This window comes from Triturus cristatus, chromosome 2_2 (genome assembly GCF_964204655.1).
Source record: "Triturus cristatus chromosome 2_2, aTriCri1.1, whole genome shotgun sequence".
Classification (NCBI taxonomy): domain Eukaryota; kingdom Metazoa; phylum Chordata; class Amphibia; order Caudata; family Salamandridae; genus Triturus; species Triturus cristatus.
The window spans coordinates 1,022,642,567-1,022,651,765 of record NC_140582.1 but is presented as its reverse complement, the minus strand read 5'-3'; the positions used below and the strand labels follow the sequence as shown (position 1 = coordinate 1,022,651,765).

At 43.2% G+C, this 9,199-nt stretch overlaps 1 pseudogene; it reads left to right on the top strand.

Annotated features, from left to right (window-relative positions):
* Nucleotides 1-6,357: 6,357 nt before the first annotated feature.
* LOC146863098 (18S ribosomal RNA) lies at nucleotides 6,358-7,940 on the top strand (annotated as a pseudogene).
* Nucleotides 7,941-9,199: the final 1,259 nt, after the last annotated feature.

The window sequence follows — 9,199 nt, the reverse complement described above, 5'->3', positions numbered from 1 at the left end:
GGCAGAGGCTTTAACTAGAAGTCTGTTTTTAGGAGCTGCCTGTGTTGCCAGAAGCATGCCTGAAGTACAGCTTGCATTCCTTAATGCAATTCAAAAGAGGGATTCCAGTAGAAATATGGGCGTATTCCAACATGTACTATAAACATAATAGGATGGAAGGATGGTTTAGCGAGTTTAGGGGCCACCACTGAAAAATGCAGTGAATCGAAGTTCAAGCGGTCAACTCTGATTAAGGTGGTCTGCATTTCGTTCTACTGAGGTCGATTAATTTAATACCATTACATTGTGAAATAGTAGCACCATTGTATTGGGTCATGGTAATATTTGTTATTTAAAGCATTCAGGAATGGTAGGAGTGTTCTACATATAATCAACGTCTTATAATAGGAAATAGGGTTTGGCACAGATCAACACAGGGCCTCATGGCAAATCAAAAGAGTGATCAACAAGAGCCAATAAGATGGTAATTTTGCATTTTAACCGCACAGTTGCATCCCAGAAAGAAATGGTGAATTAAATGTATTTATTGATTAATTACACCGTGTGTGAAACTTACAGCCAGCCTCCCCCCAAATAAACACCATGTAACTTCTTCAAGTTGCCACAGTGGCTTAGAAACATACCCTCTTGTAGCAATCTGTAGCATCTGCAAGTCACAATTTAAAATCCACTTCGCGCACAAACTACCTATCCCACTCTATCTTCCTATCTATTCTGTACAGCTCCCACCCCATCTATTCACCATGCTACATAATTCTATTACACAAATATACTCCACACCACAAAATTCCACAATTATCAATTCCAATGCAACCCATATAATTCTACTCCTAACCACATACATTCGCTACACTCCAAACCAATACACATAGGCAAAAGACATTGTCATTGACAACGCCAATAGCTCTAACTCTTGCAAATGTGAGAACTATTGCATTGAAACTGCTTGTTGATTTATACTGAACTAATAAATAATTGTTGTTATGCTTTTATCTAAATGAGACAAGCACAGACACCATGTGGCAGGCTGCCATAAGTGCTGAAAATTAAGTGCCGGTGCTAAGCACTGGAAACCACCATCTCAAATTAAGCACTGCCTCTACCAATATTTTTTACATAAGTGCATGATGCCCTTCCCTAGTGCTGCCGGCCGTCTCTCCACTTCTGTAATTAAGGAAATGCTATAGAACTATTTGGTAGGACACATTTCCAGAAGCTCAAGCATTTAGGATGAATGCAAAGGAAGAGTTGCTTAAAAGGAGTACAGTTTGAGGAAATTAAGTGGGTGGTGGAAGATCTGGATATGTTTTGCTGGTTCAGAGAGACAAAAATCAACCTTTCGTAAAACATTTCTGCTCAGTTAGTATCAGGGCTATTGTTTTAGAGAAATGTGTTATAAATAAAGCATTTTAAAACATGAAGGGAAAGTAACGTTGGACAAGACTGGACCCCTGCAGCTCTAAAACCTGGGTATTCACTTAGAGAATGTGGGTATTGACTAGGCCTGGGCAAAAATTTCGTTCCGTTCGCGGAAATTGCGATAATTTGACATTTTTGCGTTCCGCGGAGAGCGCGAAAATGTCAAAAATTCCGGTTTCCGCAGCTTGGCGATAATTTGTTTCTTGCTCGCGCTGTAAAATAATACATTCTCGCGCGCGCGCGATCGCCTTACCTGAATCCCTGCGTTCGCCGACAAGTTTTCTTGATCCGGTCGCGTTCTCCATGAGATGTTGTATTGTTTTTAGCCATTTGCGCTGTCTCGCGACAGTTCGCGCCCGCAGTGACGTCATGCGTCGCGCGATCACGTCTTTCTTCTCGCGATCATGCACCGCGAGAACAACTCAAAACAAGATGGCCGCGCCCGCAAGCAACCACATGGGTAAGTTGGCGACCCGCAACCATGCAGAAAATCTCGCGAACATGCCGGAAAAAAACTTCTGCATCTTCGCGATATTTCTGCTTGTTTGCGATAATTTTAAACATTCTCGCGATAATTTGCGAAGGTTAATTCCGCAAATTCCGCCCACCCCTAGTATTGACTTAGAGAAGCATGCAGACCCAGACACTAAATTGCTTACAGAAAACCTAGCTTGCTGCGCTCTTACTCAGTTAGTAAAGGATTCCACATACATAGCACGCCACACTCTTGATGGAATATTTATGAATAATCCTTTTTTCTCTTATGGACAGATCACAAAGCAGTGATCTGGGAATTAGAGCTCCCCTGTAAACCTCCCTGTGTAAAAGATACTAGGACATTTTTACTTTTTCAACAATGGCATATGCTACAAGTATCTGATCTTAGCACTTTGTTGGTAAGGTCGCAACTAGATGTGGTGAACAACATCCACTTGATGGTCCATAATTTTCATGCTTGTTAAATGCTGCGGTCTGCTCTTTAGTTCCACTTAAACCCGTAACCATCAGAAGACGCAAAACTGCTTTTCCCTGGTTTAATGACTCTCTTAAAGAGGCTAAAAGTAATTGTCTTAGACAAGAAAGAACTCAGAAGAGGGTGTTTAACCCTGGGGTAAGGAAAAATAGAAAATGTGTATATGTAACTATAAAAAGGTCATTATAGAAGTCAAATCAGCCTTTTCTGTTAAATTCAAGCTGCTAATAATATTTCCAGGGACCCATTCCAAGCAATTTCCATACTTTACACACCAGGATCCCATATTTCAGAGGTAGGAACACAGGAATTCTCTGACTCCTTTGAATTTTTTTTCAGCAGAAGGTGAAAGCTATCTTTGATAATTTCGCCACTAATGGACATCAAGGACAGGCAAATTTAAAACTTCCCAGAAAACCACTTGGTAAGCCTATCTTCTCCAGTTTTGTTTCATTAACAAAAGAGCAAATCACCCAGTTCAAAGTCGGGCTCGCCAGCTGGTTCTTGTCCCCACCAACTGACAAAAAATATCAAGTCCATGTTTAGTTCTGGACTATATCCTAAGGAGGAGAAGACAGCCTCAGTGCTGCAACTTCTGAAAATTTTTGGGGTGGATGAACAGGATTTAAATAACTATCATCCTATCTCTAGGCTCCCACTACCAACAAAAATAGTTAAGGAAGCCATGAATGTACAACTGGCAGCTTTCCTGGAGGAAAACAAGGTACTGGATGACACTTAATGTGGTTTTCAGAGTGGTTTCAGTAGAGAAACCACCCTTATGGTAGCGAAGGAAGAGATCAGGGACACAGTGCATAAGCGAGGCAATTCCCCTCTCATCCTTTTGGATCTATCTGCGGCCTTCAATACAGTTAACCATAATACCTTGATCAATCACCTGGAATACTTGGGGATTCAAAGTGCAGCATTAGAGCTGCTGAAGTCTTTTCTGACGGGCCTTTCGCAATCAGTTCCCTTTAAGCACTTTACATCTGAATCTTACTCCCTGCCTTGTGGGATACCTCAGGGCTCATCTTTTCACTCTTTATGTAACTTCCTTGGTGGCCCTAATCAAGTCCTTTGGGTTATCACTGGTGTCATATGCTGACGATACCCAAATTGTGGTATCATTATTGGATAAAGGTCCGGATATGAGAAGGATTTTTAAAAACTGTTTGGTGGCAGTAGGCCGTTGAATAGACCAGGACTGTTTAATTTAATTCAACAAAGACAGAGGTAATTTTGTTTGGAAGTCTTCACTCCTTCTGGTCACCTAGCTGGTGGCCTGAAGAAATGGGCTTTCTCCCTAAGCCAGTGCAGAAGGTTAAAAATCTGAGCGTTTTGTTTTTCGACCAACTATCTTATAGGGAGCAAGTAAACAAAGTAATTTCAACTGCCTTTTTCTCTCTGCACATAATTAGGAAAATTGCCCAATTTTTATCATCTGTCATGCTCAAGACAGTGGTCTTGGCATTAGTTCTTTCAAGGATACACAACTGCAAGTTGTTTTATTCTGATCTACCTAAGAAATACTTGAAGAAGTTGCAGACTGTTCATAATGCAGCAGCTCCACTCATCACAAAGATTCCTAGAATTGGCTAAGTCTCTCAAGCCATTTGCGTCTTCATTGGCTGCCAGTTAGGAAACGTATGATTTTTAAGGGACTCCGCACAGCCTATAAGACCCTGCAAGGCCTAGGTCCGATGTACCTTAGAGACAGGGTTTGATGGTATTTACCAAATAGTAATCTCTGCTCAAGTTTGCTTTGAGATCTGCGTGTTCCCCTGCATAGACAAACTACGTGGGGTGGCAGGAGCCTTATACGGTGTACAGCTTTGCACTGAAATCGCCTTCCTTCGGAACTGAAAAATGCTCTTTTTCTGCTTAGGTTCAGGAAGGAACTAAAGACCTGGCTGCTTACCCGGGATCTTTGAATGATTTGTCCTTGTATGGGAAAATTGATGTTCTGGCTTTTGGGTTCTTTCTGTCATGGGTAGCACCAAGACGCCTCCAGGAAATTGCTAGTGCTTTATAAAAATTGAATAAAATAAAATCACTTGCAGACTTAATGCCTTTTACAAGGTGGTGATGCACCCCCTCACAATCAACTATGTTTATGACACATAGATCAGAAATCTAGTACTAGTTCAAGGGGAAAAGAGAAGTCTTTGGGAATAGATCCTACAATGACAAAAAGAGAATAAAGCAGCTCTGGAATTCTTCTGCTGTAACATTCCTCCCATTGTTTATGTATTTCCTGTTTCCCCCCACCTTTACCTTTCCTTGCAATCTTCCCTGGTTTCCAACTGTCAAACTGGATTCTATGCACATCTGACTGGAAATGTCATGGTGCTAAATGTGAGTTATTATAGCCATCTTTTACTCTACGCATCTTGGATTAATTCTTTACAGCATCTTCCACTTGGTTATTCATTTCAGTGGAGTTCCAGGATTCTAATAATGATTCAATGGGGTCCCTAAATTTTAATAATGATTAAGTTGGGGACCACTGAAGTCAATGGTTCAGAATCACTGACTTTTGGTGTTACAGTTTCTAGTGGAGTACTCTATCTACAATTCAAGTCAGCCTGGCTGCCATCCTAATAGGATGCCCAACAATGGAGTTTATATCCAAACCTCCCTTATGGTACACCACAGACTGTGATCTTGAGGGACTGTAAACTCAGGCAATAGGCAAATGACCAGATGAGCAGCAAGTTTAGAGCTCTGATGTTGCTCTAAACAAATAGATCTAAACTTATCAGAAATATACACTTAGGTGGGAAATTCTGAAGCCATTCCTGTCATTAATCACTGTCCATTAATCAATCAAACGGTGTCTATATAGCATGGCTTATCACCCTGGGGGTATCCAGGCGCTGAAGTCCCATGGGCCTTTAGTAGAAGAGCCAGATCTTGAGTCCCTTCCTGAAGTCGGTGAGTGATGCTGAGGTTCCAAGGTGCAGGGGGAGGTTGTTCCAGGACTTTGTGGCAAGGTAGGAGAAGGAACAGCCTCCACTGTGGCTTCAGTGGATGCGGGGCACGTATAGGAAGGTCAGGGAGGTGGAGTTGAGTTGTCTGGCAGGTTGGTAGAAAGTCAGGCAGATATTCATGTAGGTTGGTCCGATGTTGTGGAGGGCTTTGTAGGCATAGGTTAGCAACTTGAACTGGCATCTCTTCATGACTGGGAGGCAGTGGAGGCTTCTGAGGTGGGGGTGATGCTGTTCTGTTTTGGGAGGTTGAGGATGGGTCTCGCTGTGGTATTCTGTATAGTCTGGAGCTGCTTGAGGAGTTGGCTAACAGAAATCAATAGTACAACTCACCATAAATGCCACTCAAGACACCCATAGCATCTCTTTATATCAGAGGTATGAAGGTGCACCACAACTGGAAGACCGGTTGAAAACTGCTGCAATGATTCTCCATCACCCCGGTTACCTAACAGTTAGTAGAATTTGCAAAGAGTCACCAGAGACTAGAGGATGGGGCAGCCATCCTTTAGAGGGGAGAAATACAACTGATAATGACTGGAAAAAGAGGCATAGCAGGCATAGCAAGTCTTAGCTAGGGAGCAACGGCACTTCATTTATGAGGTCACTGGAATTTTCATCATAAGTCACAAGATGTTGACTCTTGAATCTATTGAGGGACCCCGTTATAAAGTACCCCTATGAAACAGTCATGTATCAATAAGTGGCATCAACGTACACACACACAAGTAGGCACACAGGCTGACAACCAGGTCTAAAGATCCAGTTTCAATAAAATATCTGGCCAGTGCACCATTTGGCAGATGGTCAATGAGCCTATGGTGTGTACCCTCCTTTTGGTTGTCATGGAGTAGGCTGCCCAGGTGACTGTCCTGTCCCCTCAGTCTCCCGCAGACAGGCAGGCAGGCATCTAAAAGGTGTGAAGGTTGGTCCAGGATGGGCCTGTGGCTGTTACTTCAATCCAGCAAGTGTGGTTATCTAGTTGATACCGCTAGTAGCATATGCTTGTTTCAAAGATTTAACCATGCATGCGTATGTATACACAGCCTGTACATTAAAACTGTTAATGGCTCATTAAATCAGTCATGGTTTCCTTGATTGCTCCATCTTTTACTGAGATAACTGTGGTAGTTCTCAGGCTAATACATGCTGGCGAGCGCTGACCTCCGGGGATGCGTGAATTTATCAGACCAACACCAATCCAGGCTTACCTGGGCACTTTGGTGACTCTAGATAACCATAGGCTGATCGCACATCCCTGTGACGTTGACAATACATACATCAAATTTCAATGGTCTTTTCTGTGCCTACCATTATGACCAAGGGTAAAAGGGAATCAGGGTTCAATTCCCAAGAGGGAGCCTGAGAAACAGCTACTGCATACAAGGAAGGCAATCGGTGCACAAAATACCAACTCTCAACTCAGGGAGGTAGTGACAAAAAGCGACAATGCAGAACTCCTTAGAGGCCACGTAATTTCAATGAGTACACTTGAAATCCCATAATGAGTATCCATTGAAGGGCAAGTCTGGTGCAAGCAAAAGCTTGTAGTTGAAGTTTGGATATGAGCTGACGGTCCGCCACGCTCTGAGCTACAGACTGTTCCAACCCCTGCCTTTTAATGGCCCCTTGATGCTCTTGACTGAGTGTCCTGTCACTCCAAAATGTTTAGTTTGAAAAACTTTTAGTGTTCAAAGCAGGCCAGTCACCTGAATGCTTCATCTAAGAATAGTGGAACAGGATTTTGGTTCTATTATGTTGCATTTTAGAACTGGAACTGTTCTTAGAAGGGACGTTTGAGGCATATGCATTGTGAGATCCCAAACTTGACATTTTTGCATCGGCGTATGTCGATCCAAAATGTAAGCATTTGCCAAAAATGTTTTAATTAATTAAGATTGAAAGTCAGAGCTTCAAAGAGCCATCATAGTTCAGACCATAAGTATGCCGACTACCAAGCCACATGTGTTATTTTCATGACCTGCGGAGCAGCTTCCGGGAAACCAGACTTTGGGTTCCAGGGGAGTATGGTTGCAAAGCTGGAACTTAAAGGAATTGGCAGAAGGAAACCACCAAACGAGGAGCCTGCACATTAATTTGACTCACCACTGGAAGCCTTACCCAGCCAGGACACAGAAAAGATAGGCCGATTAATAGCTCTTTCTGAATTCTGTGGGCAGTGGTGGATGGTCATTCTTAGTTGGTGGAGCGATTTGTCTGGTTAATTCTGAAAATAAATGAGACTCTTCCATGCTAACTACTTACGTACCCCACAGTGGTTGGTGTTTCAGTTCTTAGAAGGACAAGTGGTGTTCAGCCTCACAAGATCGAACAATAACAGGTCTGTGATGCCCTCAAATGACAGGCGTTGCACGTGTGCTACCCTGAACAGATCAGTGTGTCTCTACTATTTGCCGACAGGTGCAGGTAAACCTCTGAGGCCTGGTAGAGATTGGGTAGTGCAATAATTTCCCATGAACGAGAAACTCACAGTAAGTGTGGGTCATAAGCTTGCATTGATTAAGCACTGCTCATCCCAAATACCAAGCCCAACATGAAGGCCCAGTCGATAACAGGCAGGGTGGTGTCAGACCGGGTAAGAGTCCATGGCTCCTGCGAGCTGAACAGCTTCTGAAATCCCCTGTAAGAGGTAGGCAAAGCCATGGTTGTCTCTTGGAGGGAGAATTCACACAGGCCCGGTCAAGGCTTCAGGCAGGAACACCTTCCCTACCTGGACCAGAGAGGTATCAGACTGGGAAGGAGTTTAGAGCTCCAGCGTGCTGAACAGCTCCCGTAATCCCCCATTGGAGGCCTGCTCCTCACAGGCCAGTAGTGCCAGCCAGCAGACATAGCCTCCTACCCTGCCCAGGGCAGGGTTTCACCGCAAGGATTTGGCTGGTTTCAAGATGTCCACAAGTTAGCTGCATTTGGGCAAAAACATCACCAGTGATGCTTCATTCTCAAGGCTGGTCCAGCTAATGGACGAGTATGAGTGTGCTGACTCTGTGAACCACGTCACCAGCGCAGCTTTCCTAACTTGAATTACAGCCAGACCTACTATTCATCCTTCCACAGTAACCAACATATGTGCCCGAGAGTTGATAAACAGGAGTCCCAAAAGGAAAGTGTAAGACAATGGCTTTTTACAGGTTGCTCCACACTTTTTACCCATTTGTTGACTATTAGGTGCTGGTGTAATGACTCGGAAAGTACACTGGGACCTGCCAAGCAGGCCCCAGCGCTGGTTCTCTGACCCTTAAAAACATATGTTCAATTGGCTTGCACTCAGTTGTTGTTGTTGTAGTAACTTTATTCGATATAAAAATATCATAAAAGTATAAAACATTATAAAAACAATCTTTAAAAAAGAGAAAAAAAAAAACAAGAACCCACTACAACATTGGGTTCCCCATGTATACAGCATACAATTTTAACAATGTCTAATACAGCATAGTTCATTGACATCAAAGGACGAGAAACAAAAGATAAAAAGTGTCATGAAGGGGGGGGGAATTAGGGCTGTAGATGTTGTTATTTTACAGGCTAAAAACTAGGGGATAGGCTAAGGGATAAAATTATTCTCAGTAATTATTTCATGCTTCTTAAGAAGTCTCTGCCTTATCCTCCAGGCTCCCCCCAGAAACTTTGCAGTCTAGATTATAACGCTAGGGACTGTCGTCTCGTGAGTTAGAATGCGCAAGGCCACCCTATGCGACCTACAGCCCAGATTAACACATACGGGTTTCAACCATCTAGATCTGGGTTGTTTGTAGGCCTGACATGCAAACAAGAAGTGGCCGATAGATTCCGAGGGGGA